We start from the raw sequence: 21,000 nt of genomic DNA on the forward strand, positions 1-21,000 counted from the left end.
ATTTCTAATTGACTTTCAAAAATTAGTGAAAATTATGTCTCTAATTTCTTGTCCAAGAAAATCATTTTTATACTTCATATTAAAAGTATATGTTTTAACTGATTTATATCGTTTACGAAGACACGACCTGTCGCTGTGGCCTAGTGGCTAGGGCTCTCGCTTCACAGCCGCGAGTCTCGTGGGGATCCGTGTTAGAATAGGTCCTCGGTATCCCTTGCTTATTGTAAAAGGCGACTACATGGGGCAGTCCTTCGGATGAGACCGAACTTGGGATCTGTGGTTCATCAGATCGATGCTTTAACCACTGAGCTTTGATGGTAGACAAACTATTGGATCGATACAAATAATTTCACAAAACATTTTTTTGAAAATCGCCATCTTGTGACGTAGTGTCATAAAGGGTATAAGCCTTGATGTAGTGAGCTACCTTAAGTCTTAAAGGTGGTGATTGTTCCTTTAAAAAGCGCCCGGCATTAGAAGTGAAAGTTACTGATCATAAAACGGCAGTCTCGTGTCACAGTGGACATTGGTGCGATCGAGAACCCTCGCTGCTACAGCTGTAAATGCCACACATAAGTCAATTTTTAAGGCATTTCAAATAAACTGGTGGCATATCTACACGAGTGAAATAGTTTTGAACAGGGCGTAAGACAATAAACAAGCAAAAGTAACGAGATACTCGAGATGTGTGTGGACAATAGTGCACGTGGTGTTTCATTTTAGTAACAAACAAGTTCTTCTAGTTCTTGAGAATAATTGATTCTGACACCAAGAACAAACAACATTATGGTACAGGATTTAAACGTGTAATATATATAGAGAGAGGGGGGATTTTATGAAAACTGACAACGCTAGTAAAACGTAAGCGCGTTCATTCTGATCATGTAAATCGTATGATGATCAAAATGAAAGCGCTTACTAGTAATACTAGTGTTTTCAATTTTTAAAATATTTTTTTTCTCTATATTTATTGCCGGACATTGTGATATACATGTGTAATTGAATATAAATAAATTTAAAACAATTTTTTTTATTGTTCAATAGCAATAAGCAATCATAAGATTGCGAGAAAATCTATGTACACACGTCATATTCACATGTCAGGATGATAAGCAAATAGTGCGTTAGAAAATGATTTGCTTATATGATAAATTAATTTATTGTAAAATTTAAAAAAAAAAAAAACCAGTTACTTTCTAGGTAGCAAATGCCTCCTCTGCTCCTTTTCCTGCACAAGAGGTGGTCATGATTTTTGTTCCATGAACATGATATTGGACTTTGGTCCTTTGGAAGAATATAGTTTTCGAACTGGTCCGAAGATTTCCTTGGGGATCACCGTAACCTGTCTGTTTTGTCCGTTCGTAACATGTTTTGTCCGTCTGTCACGTGTTTTGTCCGTCTGTCACACGATGTAACCTCCTGCAAGCAGACTTTTCATTCCTTGGTCTATCTTCTCTTTCCCAGTAGTACGTGTTTCTCAAATCATTATTCGAATTCTGTTACATATCTTTTTTCGATATTGATTATCCTTTTCTAACATATGTACATGTCTATGCATTTTATTGGTTTGATTTCAGATGTAGTTTAAGAAGAATGACAGATTCTTTATAATGAATGAAGTGATTCAGTGCTCATGTCATCCGCCTGTATATGCATGCCTTAAGGTAATGAAAACGTAATATTCAAAATGAAGGTTACATAACACCTGCAATATCTGTGGGAATATAATTTCTTTTCTATTGTAATGAAAAACATTGCGTCTTAAAACATGTTTATCATATAAAGGGTCATACTGGCAATTGATACATGTACATGACGTCCTTGTAAATGCGAAATTCTTTTTTTAAATTAAATAAAATGAAATTTAAAAATTTGATTTATGAAAATGACGGTTTAACTAAGAATATTCATGAGTTGACTAATTGATTGCTGAAAGCGTTTCTTTGTTCATGCAATTTATCATATCTTGATTTACTTTCAACAGTGGTAACTTTATATTGTTTGAAGAAACCTTTATTAATTGCCTGACATTACGTTTGTGTCACAAAAGCACCGTCCTTGACATTGCACCATTTACAGAGTTTATTTTTCAAATGGAAACAAATAGAGGGGGATTGGCAGATAGGGGGTCCCCTTACTTGTGTGTTCAGCATACACATAAGTCGTGTAACTAATAATTAATGCAATGGTTTAAGGAAAAACTACGAAGTTCTGCAACTCAATATACTGCAGCTCTCAAGTAAGTCTTTAGCGTACAGAGGTTGTTCATGCTTTCTGTGACATAAATATTGAAACCATTGACTCCAAAACCTTCATTAATTAGTTAATTTTGTGGCAAAGTTGGGATCAGGGCAGGGGTCATCCTTATATTGATAGTTCACCGAATAATTTGACTATTAAAATTGGTATGTTACATGAAGTAGACGTGCTTGAAAGAGAACACAAAACACCTCAGGGCATTTTGGAATGAAACAACACTGGTAATTATAAAGATAACACTTGTACGCACAATTACAAATGCAAATTTGTAACATTTGCACGAAATTCTGCGTTAAAGATAAATATTTTACATTTAATAGTTCTTTTGACGTCATACAAAAACTAAACTTATTATAATACATAAGTAAGCATGTATTTAGAAGAAAACTGATGTATTTGTAGAAGACGTTTGACTTTTAAAAACTTAGTAAATTAGTGTCACACATAAAGGCGCATAGCTGAATGCATATAGGGATGCTTTCAAGTGCACTCATACGCTCATTAGATTTTCTTCTCTTTAACATTTAACTTGAATTATGTGAACATGTTGCTAAAACTGTTGATCCCCTTTTCAATTGATATGTTCATTACAGCATTCATACAATACTTGAGCTCCCTTTTGAAAGGATCCACTATATTATAAAAGATATAAATATACAATATTAGGCATTAGATAATCCTATGGATAATACATATATTTTGGATACTTTTAAGACATTTCATTTACAAGCAATTCGTTTCCTTAATCGAGGGAAAAAATATCGGACTTTTCGTTATAATATAGAATCACGAACTCAAAGAATATTGAAAATAATGCATTGTATTAAATGCTCATGTAAAACTTATACGGTACCAATTTTGATGCACCAGATGCGCATTCCGACAAATAATGTCTCTTCAGTGATGCTCAACCGAAATTTTTGAAATCCGAAATAACAATAAAATTGTAAGAGCTATTTTAGAAAAAAAGAGTGCCAAAAACCGGAGTCAAAATTCGTCGAAGGATAAGAGCTGTGCATGAGGGAGATAATCCTTAATTTTAAAATGAATTTCTAAATTTTATCACAGCAATTAGATATACATCTGTATTCTCAAGCTAGTAACGAAGTACTTAGCCACTGGGCTGTAGAGACCCTCGGGGACTAACAGTCCACCAGCATGTGGATTAGCTGAAGGTGCGTTTCATATTTTTTTCTTTGCTTGTAAAAATTATGTAAATGTCGGAAACAAATGTTTAATGCAAACTCGCTGTTAAACCATATTTTATATCATTGATACTACTTTTGCCCCTATAGAGTACTACTAATTTACAACAAAATGCCGTCAATAGCTACTTAATCACGTGTGAGCATTATATCTTTTCTTCGTTTTCAAAACCTTGAAATTATTGTCTAACAGTCGTAAGCATATGTATATGTTTGTTTTCTTGGTAAGCTTTGTAAGCTGTTAGAACTTGCGTCCAAACCATTTGCATCGATGTATTATACAAAAAACCTGTTCTAATCAAATCATTGCATGTATTATAAACGGCAAAGTTTTACAGAATTTATATTAATTATATAGTGGTAAGTGATTGTAAGTATAGATCACACTGTTATACCTTAAACAGATTTTACATGTATTTGCATAAATTGCAATAAACTTATTCTAATTTATGCAAGTGAAATTTATTTTAGAAATAGTTCGTCTTCCCCAATTTCAAAAAAAAAATATCTTATTTGGTCACATTTCCTTGGACACCTTCATTTGTAGATTTTAATATGCAATAGTTTGAGGATTTGTCTCTTGTTTTCTTTTGTAGACTAAGAATAAATATTTTTAAAGAATTTTAATATAATTATTTCTCAAACATTTCTTGGTCTGTTTTCAAAATAATACCATAATTTCTATGATATAGTTTCCCAGTCCCGTGGACACCTGGGTTAGAATAGCTCCTCAGTACCCCTTGCTTGGTGGCACAATAAAGATCACTTCTTGCTGAAAGCGCCGAGCATAGGTCTACATGCAGTCCTTTTCGGCAATGGTGACGTCTCCTTATCCGTAAAAGATTCTCGAGCGGGACGTTAAATAATATACAATCAATCCAGTTTTCCATCAGGAATTTGGAAAAAAATTACCATCACACAAACAATCCCACATTAAGTATCCCTTTTCGTAGACAACGAGGAGATCACTGGAACAGGACCTTAGGTACTACATTTCCATATGGATGCAATGATAAGGTATATGATGTGGGAAATATGACTAGCACACAGGGAAATAACGTGAATGTGATGGGACTCTTTCCCAATACACAAAGACAGAAACACAGTCATGAACATCGTTCATATAAAAAACCAAGTATAAAGGATGTCGCATTTGATTCACTTTTACCTTACGTCAACATACAATTAGGGTCAATGTGATTTCTTTCGTTTGAGGAACGAATTAGACAGAAATCAATTTCTGCTTGGTAATTACAATGAATGGATTATTCCAGATATTTCAAGTTTTCAATTTGAATACCTGTATAGGTATGTTCAGTCATGCGGTTCAATAGAACCGGTTTTAATCGAGTAACGATGTATTGTCACATATTTACAGTAATTTTCTTTTGTTGTTCAGGTATTGTATCTGGTTATCATCAACAGGGTTTTTTTTTATCGCATATGTGATAAAATGAGCTCCTCCCACCTTGTTATCGCATGGGCGGTACTAGCATCAGAATTACACAATAGTTGTGAAGTTACTTTTGCTGTTTCACGGGTAAAGCGTGCGCCGATCGATGTCTGGGGCGTTGAAACAGACGAGAAGTGTTATGTAACAAATACATGTATACACATACCTGTGACCGTTTTTGCAGTCCATAATGTTAAATAGTTCTCTCTCTCTCTCTTTCTCTCTCTCATTTTATAAAGAGTTTGCTAATGCAAGTTTTGAATCCTTTTCCTACTTTAATATTTGTGTTATACATCTTTTCTTAAAACATTTGTACAAATACACGTATAGAATTAAATTCCTGAAAACATTATTTATGAAGCCATCAATATGTGATTGATACTGACAGGGATAATCAATTTTCGTTGAGTTAGTTTTGCTGTTTTACGGGTAAAGCGTATTAAATTTTATATACACATGCATCGTCCGACGATGGTATATGGCAATCTACCATTGTATTGAATGTATGGTTCAATAAATGTAAAATGAGAAGCTTTTGATATATGTGACAAGTCGGTCATCTTCTAGCATCCGAGTAAAATTCACATAATCAAAGAGATGGGCGGTCCTTCTCTCACTCGTGCTCTCCGCACTTTGATAATGTGAATTTTACTCGGATGCTAGAAGATAACCATTACAAATCAGTTTAGGACGACACGTAGAGCTGACGACACGATTAAATTTTATACTAATCCAACTTGTATATACAGGTTATGCAATTATAGTACGTTGCATTGTTACAACATTAAAGTTGCTGTGGGTCGTTGCTAGTCCATTTAGTGTGTTATGTTGTTTTCATTACTGATCTTATATCAGAAATGAATGGGTTGTAAATATTCGTACAAACCTTTACTCTGTTCCATTGAGAGTTTTACATACGCAATTGGTTGTCCGGCGTCTTGCGTTAACAATTGAACATTATTAACTTTTTCTTGATAACTACCAGTCCATTTTTATGCCCCCGAGATCGAAGATCGGGTGGGGGGGGGATATTGGTTTTGTCATTCTGTAATTCTGTCATAAACTTTAACCTTGCTAATAACTTTTGAACAGTAGGTGCTAGAGCTTTGCTATTTCCCATGAGTATTCATTGTGACAAGACCTTTCCGTGGGTACCAAATGTTTGACCATATGACATTGGAGTTTGACCTACTTTTAAAAAATTTGACATTGGTTATAACTTCTAAATGGTAAATTTATATTAGAGCTTTCATATTGCACATGAGCATTTCTTGTGACAAGATCTTTCTACTGGTACATGTACGAAGATATTTGTCCTTGTGACATTGGCCATCTTTGGAATTGGCCATTATCGGGGACATTTTTATTTCACAAAATTTTTAGTATGAAGCATCTTTGGGACAAAGGGGACATAAGTTTGTAAATTTCAGGATTCGTGCACCTCTGGGGCGGGACAAAAACTGCCTAAAATTTATCTATTTTCAAAACTCTTCTTCTCTACAACCGCACATGTCCAAGAAAAACTAAATGCACAGTGATGTAAAGCGGGAAGGCCTCTACCAAACTTGTACATTTCATTATCCTCGGGGTCGGAGTTCTGACCCCCAGGGCGAGGCCAATATGCTATATAGTTTTTATGTGTAAAACACTTAAATAATATCTTCTTCAGTGTTATTGATACTAAATTGAAACTAAATAGATATCTAGATAGAGCAAGTAGTCCTTTACCAAAATTATAAATATGATGATCCCTGGAGTAGGGGTTCTAACCCCAGGGTGGGGCCAAACTTTATATATAGCATTTATGTTTAAGTTTGCTGATACTGTATAAAATCTAAATGCATATTTAGGAATAGTAGAAAAGGATTTACAAAAAATGGTAAATTTCACAACCCAGGGATTTTACTCTAGGAAGGGTCCAGATTAGTCATATCTTTTAATGTTAATACACCTATTATACAATCTAATTAAAATTAGATCCTTTGATCCGCTCATCTACTATCGCTACACTAGGTGTAGCGATAGTAGATGAGCGGATCAAAGGATCTAATTTTAATTAGATTGCCTATTATATTATGTAAAGCCTTTTATCTGTGTATGCACTTTTGAGGGCAGTGAAGTTTTAAGAACACATCTTGTTTTATACTGTTGGTGAACATTAGAATTTAGTTTAGATATTCAGAACAGGAATCTTTTTCTAGATTTCATAGCCCTTGGGAGTAGTGGCACTTTTTCACTAGTGCTCAGGTGACTGATAAAGCCTGTGGGCCTCTTGTTTTCAGACTTTTGGTATTATATTGATGGAGTGTGTTTCTACCTAGCCCGGTTAATCTGCTAAATATACATATTAGTCGGTTTATCTTCGTGATTCGTCTTGCTACACTTCTGTGAAGAGGCTGTCTTGATTTCATGGTTACTGATCTCTCATCTATTTCTCTCAGAACTGCATTTCTTCCAAAACGGGCAGATTCAAGTTTGTAAAAATCATAGCCCCCGGGGTAGGTTGGGGCCACAATAGGGACCAAAGTTTTACATGCAAATATATATGGAAAATCTTTAGATATGGGCCAAAGTGACTCAGGTGAGCGATGCGGCCCATGGGCATCTTGTTTAAGAATGGAATGAAATTGTTCTTAGCTTTTCATATTTGTTTCCAGATTCTTGTACTGTATCTTCATTATATGATTGCTGCTCCCTGCAGTCTCGAAAACTTGTTCATTGTCATGAAGTCCACAATGCTTGTAGTAGTTTTCACGTCGATTGATTGATTGTATATGGTTTAACGTCCCTTTCAAGGAATTTTTACTCATATGAAGACGTGTTTTCACGTTCTTCTCAATCATACACACAATGATTTTTCACAATGCAACAAAGGAAATAGGATAATTTTATAATTGGTGAAATGTATCATCATTCTTTTACCCATTAAGCTCTGTCCTAGTACCTTAACCCCTTATTTAAGAGTAGGGAATTTTGAACACAGTTTTGGTTGAGGGTTACATACTCCTCAAACCATGTATGTCTAGGATTTATTCACAATACACAGAAGTAAAGAAAATGATTTGCTTTACCCCAACAATGTACATAAAAAAGAGAGGAAGTTGATTGTGTTCAAATGTTAACACACGAGGAACGAAAACGGGCAATTAACAATCGTAATAGGTCACCTGAGTGACTCAAGTGACCTAAAAGTTAACTTCTAAAAACGAATGCTAATACACCAACCAAATGCCCCGAATCCGTTGTTGATGCACTTCATTAGAAAGAACAATGTCGAAGTTCCCAAGAAATAGAACAGTTTTTCTATCTGCTTCAAAAACAAAATAATCAAAGCTTGAAACCTTTTCCTTAAACATCAACAGGGGACATGCCGGATATGAGGATATGATTTGTGTCATAAAGTAACGTTGCGTTGATTGAAGTAAAAATGTAAATTGAGAGTAGCAATTTTTACCTTCATGTTCAGTTAATTTCACATAGTTTCTGTAATATTCATTCATAGGCCTTCAAGTAGAAAAATCAACTTTGACATGAGTTCTATTGATGTTTAAAGAAAATATTTCAAGCAGTATTTGCGTCTTAAAGCATTTAGAAAATAGTTCTATTTCCTGGACATTTTGGCATTATTCTGAAATCATTCATTACACGAAAGATTGGACATTACAAAGTGACGAAATGAAAATAAACATTTTTATGTATATAAGATAAAGTATTATGCAAGCCAGTTTAGCTATTGCGGAATCTTTCCTGTGGGGATTCGGGTTAGAATAGGTCCCCAGTACCCCTTGCTTGTCGTAAGAGGCAACTACATATGTATATGGGGCGGTCCTTCGGATGAGACAGCAAAAACTGAGGGCCCGTGTCACAGCTGGTGTGGCACAATACAGATCCCTCCCTACCCAAGGGCTGTTTCCATACGAGTGACAAATTCTCGAGAGGGACGTTAAACAATACATATTATCAATCAATTAAAGGGGAATGGCAAACACTAACTGCAATAATGTAGCCCTCTCCGATTGTAATGCGAGGGTGATTCACTCCCGCAACATTTTCGATCAGTCTATACATTTGCTGACTTTCTTTACGTAAATAAAATGATATTCTATGTTTCCTAGTCAATATATAGATTTACAACCTGCAACTTGCGATTTGTGAGGCTCTATTCTATCGTGTTTAACAATTTCGATACATTCCAATTTCTCGATTCATATTTGAGCGCCATGTTTGATGTTCAAAACCATGCTTCAGTTTTAGACGCATTTAATATCCCAGTCAATGTGTCGAATGAATATGAGTTACCGTACGTATACTGGATTCCTGAACCACATAAAAACCCTTACAAACAGAGATACATTGCTGGATCCAGTAAGTGCTCTACCGGGCCCCTATCTTTGCTCCTCACGAAAATATTAACAGCTGTGAAGAAGAAACTTCAAACTTGCTGTGCGACTGCATATGCCATAAGTGGTGTTAATCAAATGTGGATTCTAAAAAATTCTAAAGAACTTTTAGTAAACTTGAAATCGCAGAATTTTTCCCAAATCAATGGCATTTTAAAACCTATGACTTTTCGGCGCTATACACGACCATTCCTCACGATGGGTTGGAGACTAGACTTTTTGACATCATGGTCAGTTGCTTCTTCGGCAAAAACGGAAAACGGAAATATTCATGTCTGGTGATCGGTCATTCAAAGACTTACTTTGTTAAACACCGCTCTGGTTCCGCGCACAGGTACTCTGAAGTTGAAATAAAAAATATGCTAGAGTTCCTCATTGACAATATCTTCGTGGTCTTTGGTGATCGGGTCTTCCGGCGGTCTGTTGGAGTTCCCGTGGGCGCGGGTTGTGCTCCTTTGTTGGCTGGCCTGTTTCTATGTTCGTATGGGGCGGAGTTGGTTCGGGGACTTCTACGCGAGAAGAAAAAGTCTCGCTGTGGCCTTCAATTCGACATTTAGATATATCGATGACGTTTTGTCTATTAACAATAATGGCTTTCATTCATATGTCGATTTGGTATATCTCTGTGAGCTCGAAATAGGGGACACCACAGAGTCGTCCACTTCTGCTTCATACTTAGATATTTTATTGAAAGTAGACATTAACGGCAAGCTGGCAACTCAGTTGTATTACAGGCGGGATGATTTCAGTTTCTCCATCGTCAACTTCCCATATTTATGTAGCAATGTTCCATTATCGCCGGCATATGGTGTTAATATATCTCAACTGATTCGATATGCAAGAGCTTGTTCTGCGTAGTCAGTTTTTAAATCGAGGTAAGCTACTGACAAACAAGTTGATGGTACAGGGGTTTCAACAGTCTCGATTGAAGTCAGCATTTCGCAAATTATATGGTCGTTATAACGATCTAGTGTTGCAGGGGTGGTGGTTTGTAATGTAGAAATAACCAACTCCTGGCTCAGGGTTCACAATGCAGTCATTTATTGCATGATAAAACGAATGATGATGATAACGATGATTACAATGTCCATTACAAAATGTCCATTACAAAAAATGGCCCTAAAAGACAAAATAGTAACAATGAATATCACATTCTTTTTGACTGGTTAAGGGATGTGAATTATGATGTTATATTTTTACAAGAAACACATTTTGTAAAAAAAAAAAAAAAAAAAAAAAAAAAAAAAAAAAAAAAAACAACAACCCAGGAATTTTTATACAATTCAAGATGGTTTGGAGATATAATACATTGCTATTCAGAATCCGTATACAGTAGAGGTGTATCGATTTTAATAAGGAAGAATAGTAACATTGAACTTCTTAATTACAGTAGATCGACAGATGGAAGGACATTACTAGTTAATATTCAATGTAATGAAAAGATAATAACTTTGGTGAATATTTATGCCCCAAACAATGAAACAGACAGGGTAGATTTTTTTAAGAGAATAATTACTTGGATTAAAAAACATGCTATGAATATGGATAGTATCATATTATGTGGTGATTTTAATTGTCAGCTTGATTACGAAAGGAATGACAAAAGTGTTGGTATCTTAAAGAAAATTATCAAAACGTTTTGTCTTAAGGATGGTTGGATATATTCTGGAAAAAGTTGTGAACAAGGACTAACTTGGTGTGATGGAAACAATATACCCAAAAGTAGAATAGATTATGTATTTATTTCAGAATATTCATGCTTACCATTGAATAATATATATTTAAGAAAAAAGCACCCAACGTAGAAAATAACCGGTTAACTGATCACCAAGGCATTGTATTTGAACTGTGCACATCAGAAAACTCTAGAGGTGTAGGCTATTGGAAACTAAATACATCATTATTAAATGATGAAATTTTTTATAGAAAATTAAGGAAATATATTCAAGAAGAAATTACAAATTGCGAAATTAATGATCCTATAAGTAAATGGGAACATGTTAAGATATGCATCAAAAAGTATTGTACAAACTATCCTAAGCATTTAGCTAAAAGTAAGAAAAAACGTATAAAATTTATAGAAATGCAAATAAAAAAAAATAGAATCAAAACCCTTCTCTGAAATAAATATGAACTATAAACGTATACTTCAGAAAGAAAGAGGTGATTATTATGCTGATAAATGTAGTGGAGCATACTTACGCTCTAGATCTGTATGGATAGAAAAGGGAGAAAAAAACTCATCTTACTTTCTAAACCTTGAAAAAAGACAGCAATCAAATAATACGATCAATAGGATAAAAGACGAAAATGGAGTAGAATATACAAACACCACAGGAATAATAGATTGTCTAATTAAATTTTATAAAACATTATATACGAGTAACGATAAAGATAATGTGAATATCCAAAACTATCTTGAGAACATTAACTGTAAAATTATTACGAACAATGAAAAGAAAATGTGTGACGATATACCAAGTATACATGAATGCAAAATGGCAGTTGATAATATGAAAAATAATAAGTCTCCAGGACAAGTTTTTTGGAATGATATCAAGGATGTCTATTATATGTCTTTACTTAAAAGTATAGAAATAGGAAAATTACCATTTCCTCAAAGAAACGCAATAATTTCATTAATCTATAAAAAGGGAGAAAAAGATAATCCAAAAAATTATAGACCTATAAGCTTAACTAATGCTGATTACAAGATATTTGCTCATGTGTTAGCTCATCGTTTACAAAATATAGCGAGTAAAGTAATTGGACGTGAACAAAGTGCTTACATTAAAGTTCGATAAATTGGAGAAAACGCAAGACTAATCTTAGATGTTTTTGAATATTACATGCAAAATGAATTAGATGGAATATTACTGTTTCTTGATTTCGAAAAAGCCTTTGATTCAATTGAATACAACTTCATGTTTAAAACGTTGGATAAGTTTAACTTTGGAGATAAATTTATTGGAATGATAAAAACGCTTTATAATAGTCCTGTCTTTAGAATTAAGAATAATGGGTGGATTTCAAAATCATGTGCAATGCAAAGAGGAATTCGACAAGGATGTCCAGTACCTGCTTTACTATTCGTATTTGTTATTGAAATATTAGCTATACAAATAAAACATGACAATGATATAAAAGGACTGTCATTACAAAAAGATACTACATTTAATGACAATAACGATATTAAAATTGCTCAACATGCAGATGATTGTACTAACATGTTGAAGGACACAGACTCTTTGAAAAAATTGCTGCAGACAATTGCCGACTTTAGTAATGTCGCAGGACCTAAACTAAACTTAGAAAAAAAACCCAGAGTGCTTATTAACAGGCTCATACATAGATATGTATGCATAGCTCTTATCCTTGGACGAATTTGGCTCCACTTGTTTGGCACGCTGTTTTTGGCTATATTTAGATCTAAAACTTCATAGTTATTTCGGATTTCAAACATTTCGGTTGAGCATCACTGAAGAGACATTATTTGTCGAAATGCACATCTGGTGCATCAAAATTGGTACCGTATAAGTTTTACATTCAAATGACTCGTATATTCATGGTGTAAAAATTACAAGAAACTGCATAAAATCACTTGGTATTTACCTGGGACATGATAAAATTGAATGTTACGAAAAGAATTGGACAAGCAAACTGGAGAAGTTAGAAAAAATACTAAGTGTTTGGAAAAGACGGAATCTTACAATATTTGGAAAATGCACAATAATTAATACACTGGCAATCTCTAAAATACTATATAATGCTTTTATTTTAGAAAATCCTAAAGATGAATTTTTCAAAAAAAATTCAAAGCTAATATTTAACTTTATTTGGAAAAAACGAGAAAGAATTAAAAGAAATACACTTATAGGCAAAATTGAGCAAGGAGGTATTAGTATAATTGATATCGAAAGTAAATTCTATGCTGCCAAAGCATCATGGATAAGTAGAATATTAGATGTAGAAAGTGTTACACATAGAACACTCAATAATATTTTGCAGCAAATATAATATCTCTATTTTTGATGTTTTAAAAACGTCTGAGAATAACTTTTTGATTCAAATTTTTTCAAAATGTTAAAACTCCCCCCTTTCTATGGAAATATATTTTCAACTTTTAATAAATCCAAAAAGCCACTGGACATAAAAACTTTAAAGAGACGAGTTCCTTAGTCAGTTTATCTGGAACAACAGACTCTTTCAATATGAATCAAAAACATTGTGTTTTGAAGTGGAATTTTATATATTAAAGATATTTTTGATGAACATGGCGAAATGCATACTATAATGTACTTTGCAGATAAATTGAGAAAGAGAAATAACATTTTTTGTGAATATATTTTGCTTAAAAAGGCAATCAAAATCTATAAAGAAAAATTTAACTGTAATTATTCAAAATACATTAATATAAAACCTGATGTACATTTTTTGTTTAGAAATGATGTTGTAAAATCAACTAAAAATGTTAAAAGTAAATTTTACTACTCGGTGTTTATAAATATGAAGTTTCAAAAACCATTGTATGAAAATAGATGGAAAAAATGTTTTAATATCAGTTATTCTAGTTGGGAAAATGTCTATATCACAAAAATTAAAAAAAATGTATGAAAAAAGAATATCAGAATTTAACTATAAACTACTAAATTGTACTTTGAACAATAATGTATATGTAAGCAAATGGAACAAAGACGTGTCTCCATTATGTGAAAGATGCAATCTTGATGAAGACATAAAACATCTTTTGTTTGAATGCAAAATTGTTAAACATATTTGGGAGAAAATTAGCTCCTTTTTGAAGTTTAAAATTACATGGAAAACTATTGTACTCGGATACTATAATGAAATCAGTGGGAAAAAAACATCCATTTTGAATAACCTTGTATCTTTTATAAGTTTTACTATATATAAATATAAAATGAAAAGTAGACTACAGAAGGAGAAAATGTTGGAGCAAGATCTCCTACATAAACTTAAATATGAAATTCTTATTCAGAATATGGTAGTTGCCAATAATGGCAAAAATAGACACGCTTTCTATAAGAATGCAGGAAACTGTTTGTAATTTTGAAATGAATATATTCTCATAGATAGGCATTGTGAAATGAATTTTTGATATGCATTATGAAATGAAATTTCATAATTTATATGATTGTGATGTGGAATTTATTTTGATGTATATATGAAATACACTATGATTATTATGATGTATGTACATTACAATTTTCTTATGCATGATATGTATTTTGAAATGCATCAATATTATTATCATGTATGCATTATATGAAATGGAAAAATGAATTTTTCTGATCTTTCTGATGTATGCAAGGTGAAGATAACGAACAGTGATCAATCTCATAACTCCTACAAGCAATACAAAATAGATAGTTGGGCAAACACGGACCCCTGGACACACCAGAGGTGGGATCAGGCGCCTAGGAGGAGTAAGCATCCACTGTCGACCTGTCACATCCGCCGTGAGCCGTATATCTTGATCAGGTGAAGGGAGTAATCCGTAGTCTAAATCATGTAAAGAACGGTCTAGCAATCGGAATGAAACACATCAGACAGCATTTGACCCAATGGTAGGTTGTATTGACAAACTAGATCGTTATAACGACCATAGAATTTACATAATGATTGCTTTAATCGAGACTGTTAAAACTCCTTTAACATCAACTTGTTTTTCAGTACCCTGCCACGATTTAAAAACTGATCATACGCAGAACAAACTCTTGCTTATCGACTCAGTTGATAGACATAAATACCATATGCAGGTGACAATAGAATATTGCTATATCAATGTGAGAAGTTAACGATGGAGAAGCTGAAATCACCCCGTTTGTCATAACATTGAGTTGTTAGTTTGCCGTTAACATGGATGTTCAGATGTGGAAGACTCTGGTGTCTTTTATTTTGAGTTCGCTGGGATATATCGAATCGACATATGAATAAAAATGATTTTTTGTTAATAGATAAAACGTCGTCGATTTATCTAAATGTCAAGTTGAAAGCCACAGCAGGATATTTTTTCTTCTCATGTAGAAGATTTTGAATAAATTTTGCCTCATAAGAATATAAAAACAGGTCAGCACAATTCGTGACCATGGGAATTACAATAGACCGTTGGAAGACCTGATCACCAAAGACTACGAAGATATTGTCGATGAGGAAATCCAACATGTCTTTAATTTCAACTTCAGACTACATGTACTTGTGTGAAGAATCAGAGTGTTTTACAATGTAATTTTTTGAATGACTGATCACTAGATATGAATATTTCCTTTTTCCATATTTGTTGCTTCAACTGTCTATGATGTCAAACAGTCTACTCTATAATTTATCAAGAGGAATGGTCTAACAATCGGTATGAAACACGTCAGACTGCATTTAACCCAATGATAGGTTGTATTGGCAAACTACGTTAATGTGATAACGACCATAAATTTGCGAAATACTGACTTTAAACGAGACTGTAGAAACCCCTAGCCTGCATTATCAATTTGTTTGTAAATCTCTATAACATAAGAAAAACGTTCACTGGTTTTGAGATCAAAACGTCAAGATCAATTTATATAAAGCATTAGATAGTTTTATACTGTAAAACCAACCCCCTTCCTTAGAACCTACGATTGATTTCACTCATATGGAGACGTCACCGCTGCCGGTAAAGGACTGTAAAATTTAGGCATATGCTCAGCGCTTATGGCCTTTGAGCAGGGAGGGATCTTTATCGTGCCACACCTGCTGTGACACGGGACCTCGGTTTTTGCGGTCTCATCCGAAGGACCGCCCCATTTAGTCGCCTTCTACGGCAAGCAAGGGGTACTGAGGACCTATTCTAACCCGGATCCCCACGGCCTACGAAGTTGACAATGAAGTTGCGGAGGGTATAATGTTTTTGACCCGTCCGTCAGTCTATCAGTCTGTCAGTCCCTTTCTTGTCAGCGCAACTCCTCTGAGACCGCTTAACAGAATTTCATGAAACTTTGTAGTTACATGTAATAAGGACACTGTGTAGATGTGCATATTTCCTGGAAATTCTGATTCAATAATTTTTCTGGGAGTTATGCCCTTTTCAACTTAGAATTTCGAGCCCATCTGTCCTTTTCTTGTCAGCGCAACTCCTCTGTGACCGCTCAACTGAATTTTATGAAACGTTGTACATGTAGTTAATAAGGACAAACTGTGTAGGTGTGCATATTTCCAAAAAAACATTGATTCAGTAATTTTTCTGGGAGTTATGCCCCTTTTGAACTTAGAATTTCAAGCCCGTCTGTCCAGTTCTTGTCAGCGCAACTCCTCTGTGACAGCTCAACTGAATTTCATGAAACTTTGTAGCTAATAAGGAAAACTGTGTAGATGTGCATATTCCCAGAAAATTCTGATTTAGTAATTTTTCTGGGAGTTATGCCCCTTTTGAACTTAGAATTTCGAGCTCGTCTGTCCTGTTCTTGCAATAATGCATAGCATTACCATTCATTATGTGAGGCATTGTCAAGCAGTGTTAGAGCGTGGAGTATGTGAGTTTGCTCACTTTTGCTTTCTTTCATTAAAAGAATAATAATAAAGTTTAAACATGCCAATTGACATCGTAATCAAATTGATGAAGTAGTTAATGAAAACCTACAAACCGGAAATTCTTTTTTGAGATTGATGAAAGAGTTAACAAAAACCAGAAGTCGCCCTCTTTTTCAAGTTGTAATCTTTCATTGCAAATAGTGATAATTGACACTAAACACATAAAAAATTGTTACTTAATTCACCCTTTATGTATTTACAAATGCATACACATTTTAGATCCGATTTTAATGAAAGGATGTGTACTGTTTGTGAATTATAGGGACGTTAACATGTGTAATTGCTCTCTCTCTCTCTCTTCTCTCTCTCTCTCTCTCTCTCTCTCTCTCTCTCTCTCTCTCTCTCTCTCTCTCTCTCTCTCTCTCCAATCACCTGAACTTTCGTATGCTCGGATTCCTATATATATATATAATCGCTGTTTGTCCGTCCATGAGTATTTTCTATGGCACGCGATAACTCAGATTTTCCTTGGGAATATTTTCATAAATTTTATCCATAACACCTAGAATTAGACAGCGTAGACCCCTTCCGATATTCAAATTTATCGTGGGACCCTTTCTGACTTGCCGGTGTCCTAGAAGGTCAAGTGTTTAGTTTTTTCCTAAACTTTCACATCTTCTTAAAAATGACTCGGTCAATTTCTATTTTCAACAAAACTAGAGATTTTAAAAGTTGTTCAAATAAAGTGTATTGTCTCATTCGAAAGGGGGGTAATTAAGTATCCTTCAAAGAATGAGCTCCGGGGCCAAGGTGAGGTAACAATAGTCATTTCATGAAGAAACTTTAAGATAGAGAAGAGTGATTAATCTTACATAGTTGTTTAAACAATTCGTCCAATTAACATGTATACATGCTTAAGAAGTGTATAGATTCACGATTGTTCACACATTCAACTCTGGGGCCTGGGTGGGGTCACAAAAGTGTTTCTATAAATAGGTAGGTAGGTGTACATGTATACATACATAGATAAAAGTTGGTTTTGTATACCTTACTGATTTTATATTTTGCTTTTAATGACGTTGGTGCATTTTGTCTCTTTCTCTCAATTTAAATCCCACGAACAATGTCGTAGGCGATACCAATAGATTAATATGAATTTATATACCCTGATGCTATTGATTTAAAATCCACCCCAGTCTGTATTAAATCGATTTCACCCTACCAAATAATTTGGCATTCATTCAAGTTCTGATACGCTGGAAAGGGACATTCATGTACTATACAGACTGAAAGATAAGTTTCTACTATTTCTGTATCAAAGTATCACATTTTCTCTATATTGTTAGTATTTGTTTATGGTTTTTCTTTCAGAAATATTACAGGAACTATTTCCATTTTATAGAGATTTTTAACAGATATATGTGCACACCTTTTAGTATACAGGAGACTGCGATAATTACAGTCCTATGTAAGGATAATTCAAACCCGCTGAAATATTTCTTATTAATTAAAACAAATGAAATATGTAAGAAAAACATGTTTAATTAATGTATTTCTAAATACTTATACAACTACTACTAACGATAATGAATGAGTTAAATTAATGTGTTTCATTAAAGAATAGAAACGGAAGTGAAAATTGGGGAAATATTTTTAAGATAAATTATATCAATATAATTCTTCTATTTGTTTCCGTGTCTAACCCATATTTTTCCTTAAACTACTGTGAATTCAAAAATCGTTTAGTCATTCATTATATAGAAACGTAAATAATCAATAATTTAACCACTCTACATATCGACCATTGCGCATGTCTGGAAATTCAAAAGAACTTGTTTACAATATGTATTTTATGATATAGGAAATGAATACTCATGCATAAATATACTTAGCTGCAATAATGTAGCCCTCTCTAATTTTTTTTTTTTTTTTTTTTTTTTTTTTTTTTTAGGGAGAGGGCTACAACTCCTTAGGATCTCCGTAATGGTGCAAATGCGGGAGTGATTCACTCCCGCAACATTTGCGCTCATTCTAAACATTTCCTGACTTTCTTTACGTAAATAAAATGATATTCTATGTTTCTTAGTCAATATATAAATTTACAACCTGCAACTTTAGATTTGTGAGGCTCTATTCTACCGTTTTCAACAATTTCGATAAATTCCAATTTCTCGATTCATATTTGTGCGCCATGTTTGATGTACTGAAGTTTCAACTTCCGGTTGTCAAGTCATTTGCATATGCCATATAAGGTAGTATTTACATCAATGAACAAGTATGGAGGCGAAAGCTATTTCGTCGGTATTCAAAAGGTTTGAATTTAATATCAAGTTAAAAACCGAACAGCAGAGTGTAAATTCTTTCTGCAACAATATGATTTTCCTTTCTTTGTCGAAGTGGCTCGAGTAACTACATTTTCGCGCTGATTGTCAATGTTTAGGCTTTTCATTAGATCCACCTACGAGATCTCGCGATAACAAGCATGGCGGAGAGACGAAGAATTTTGCATGCTGTACATTATATTTAATGAAAAACACCTTTATTAGACATGCCCGAGCACAACGTTGGTACTCCTTTTGGTGTAAACAACATTTGGGACTAATACACAGAGTTTATTATCGGTTATTCATAAAATTATTTTGCACCATTACGGAGATCCTATGGAATTGTAGCCCTATCCCGAAAACGTCAGAATAAAAAAAAATTGGATAGGGCTACATTATTGCAGCTAAAATATACTGAAAAGTTTTATTTCAAAACCTTTGAAGTGTTAAAGGTGAAACAAAAAATGACCATCATTCTAAATCCGCCAAAATAAAATAGATCGTATTTTTAATTAACTGTTCAATGATACATTTTCGTTTCTTTATTCATTAACATATTTCTTGCTATCTATTTTATCATTATATGAACAGATTTATTGTAATTATATACCCCATTCTATTTTAATCGTAAGATTGCATTTTTAAACATTTGCTGCGGAGGAATCTAAATGTGCACGCTGCATGTGGAAAAGAGACGCCATATTACTTTTGTTTAATATGGAAAAAATCAAGAAATTTGAAAGTAATAATTGCATATCATATGATGGGTATCTGACATAAATCACTATTCTGGTATTGTTTATCTATAACATCTTATTTGTAGATGCAAGTAACGAAACCATTAGGCAAGAGATAAAAAGAATGAGGGAAAAGGCGATGTGTTTACATTGTCTTTGCAAACTTCGGGACACCTTATTCTTACCATGTCAGCACTTTCTTTACTGCAACAGCTGTGGGAGAGACTTTGTTAGATGTGAGAAGTGTTGCAGACTTATAGAAGACAGATTGAGACTGAGTATGGTCAGGTGTTAGATGTGAGAAGTGTTGCAGACTTATAGAAGACAGATTGAGACTGAGTATGGTCAGGTGTTAGGTTTCGTGTAGACTCTTTAATGCAATATTTCATCTTGGGATAACGACAAGCATGCTGCAATTATATAACAATATGTGTATGAGAATATGGAATGACCAATAAATATTATAAAGTATACAACAATTTTAAACTGAAAGAAAGAAATTAATCCAGATATGTGTGCATTCTTAAGTACTTATTGACAAGACAGTACTAAACTTGCTTACACTTGAGGATTTTGGTAGTACTCAAACTGCTCATGATGTGCACAGGGCATAAATCTTATGTATAACAGGAGTTCTAAGTTTTGTCTTTGTAAACATTTATATAATCTCCATAATAACAAACACAATATCATGTATGGTTGCACCGATTTAAACATACTTCATTTATACTGCATATCACAGGAATTAATTATCAATATTACAGATAAGCACGCCATTAATGCATCCTGCACTTATAAGTAGTGAGATTTTCATGAAAGGTGAAGAAATTGAACAGCGATCAATCCTTCAAGGAATTCAACAAGAGGCCCATGGGCCACATCGCTCACCTGAGTCACCTTGGTCCATATCAGAAGACTTTCCATATATATTTGCATGTAAAACCGTAGTCCCTATTATGGCCCCAACCTACCCCTGGAGGCCATGGTTTTTGCAAACTTGAATCTACACTATGTCAGAAAGCTTTCATGTAAATGTGAACTTCTTTGCCCAAATGGTTCTCGAGAAGAAGATTTTTAAAGATTTTTCCTATATATTTG

General features: G+C 33.9%; 1 long non-coding RNA gene across 3 annotated transcripts; it reads left to right on the top strand.

Annotated features, from left to right (window-relative positions):
* Window positions 1–1,342: 1,342 nt before the first annotated feature.
* Window positions 1,343–20,375, top strand: LOC130051622 (uncharacterized). Of its 3 annotated transcripts, none has more exons than XR_008799888.1 (2): window positions 1,343–1,664; window positions 19,989–20,375. It is a non-coding gene; the product is annotated as an uncharacterized LOC130051622 (long non-coding RNA). The 3 variants fall into 3 exon arrangements; XR_008799890.1 differs by lacking the exon at window positions 1,343–1,664 and adding an exon at window positions 3,349–3,434; XR_008799889.1 differs by lacking the exon at window positions 1,343–1,664 and adding an exon at window positions 17,634–18,182.
* Window positions 20,376–21,000: the final 625 nt, after the last annotated feature.

This window comes from Ostrea edulis, chromosome 2 (assembly GCF_947568905.1).
Source record: "Ostrea edulis chromosome 2, xbOstEdul1.1, whole genome shotgun sequence".
NCBI classification, from domain to species: Eukaryota; Metazoa; Mollusca; class Bivalvia; order Ostreida; family Ostreidae; genus Ostrea; species Ostrea edulis.